The sequence below is a fragment of the Myotis davidii genome, unplaced genomic scaffold, assembly GCF_000327345.1.
Source record: "Myotis davidii unplaced genomic scaffold, ASM32734v1 scaffold333, whole genome shotgun sequence".
In the NCBI taxonomy this organism is placed as follows: Eukaryota; Metazoa; Chordata; class Mammalia; order Chiroptera; family Vespertilionidae; genus Myotis; species Myotis davidii.
In genome coordinates, this window is record NW_006285266.1 from 465,863 (window position 1) to 466,193 (window position 331).

The window sequence follows — 331 nt, forward strand, 5'->3', positions numbered from 1 at the left end:
GGCCTCCGGGCGTTTCCTGCACCGAAGGGAGGGGCTGCTGGTGAGACAGAGCTGTTCTCCAAGCTGGTGGCCTCCGCCCCAGCAGGTGGGCGGCTGGCTGTCCCCCAGCCGGACCAGGGACAGAGCCCAGGACATCCAGGAGGAGAGAGACGTGACGGAAAGGTGGGGCGTCTCAGCCGGGAAAGGGCAATGCGCGTGGGGGAGACGGCGAGCGTGCGGGGTGCGCCCAGCCTGAGGCTGGATGTGAAACAGAGAAGCTGGTTTGGGAGACAGGGAGGCGCCCACGGCTCGCAGAGCAGCTGTCCGGGGAGGCGGACACACCGGCTCACCA

General features: G+C 68.6%; 1 protein-coding gene across 1 annotated transcript in view; it reads right to left on the reverse strand.

Moving 5' to 3' along the window:
* The window catches only part of ITPKB (inositol-trisphosphate 3-kinase B), a 113,533-nt gene that overhangs the window by 6,738 nt on the left and 106,464 nt on the right, over nucleotides 1–331 (reverse strand). The window lies entirely within an intron of this gene.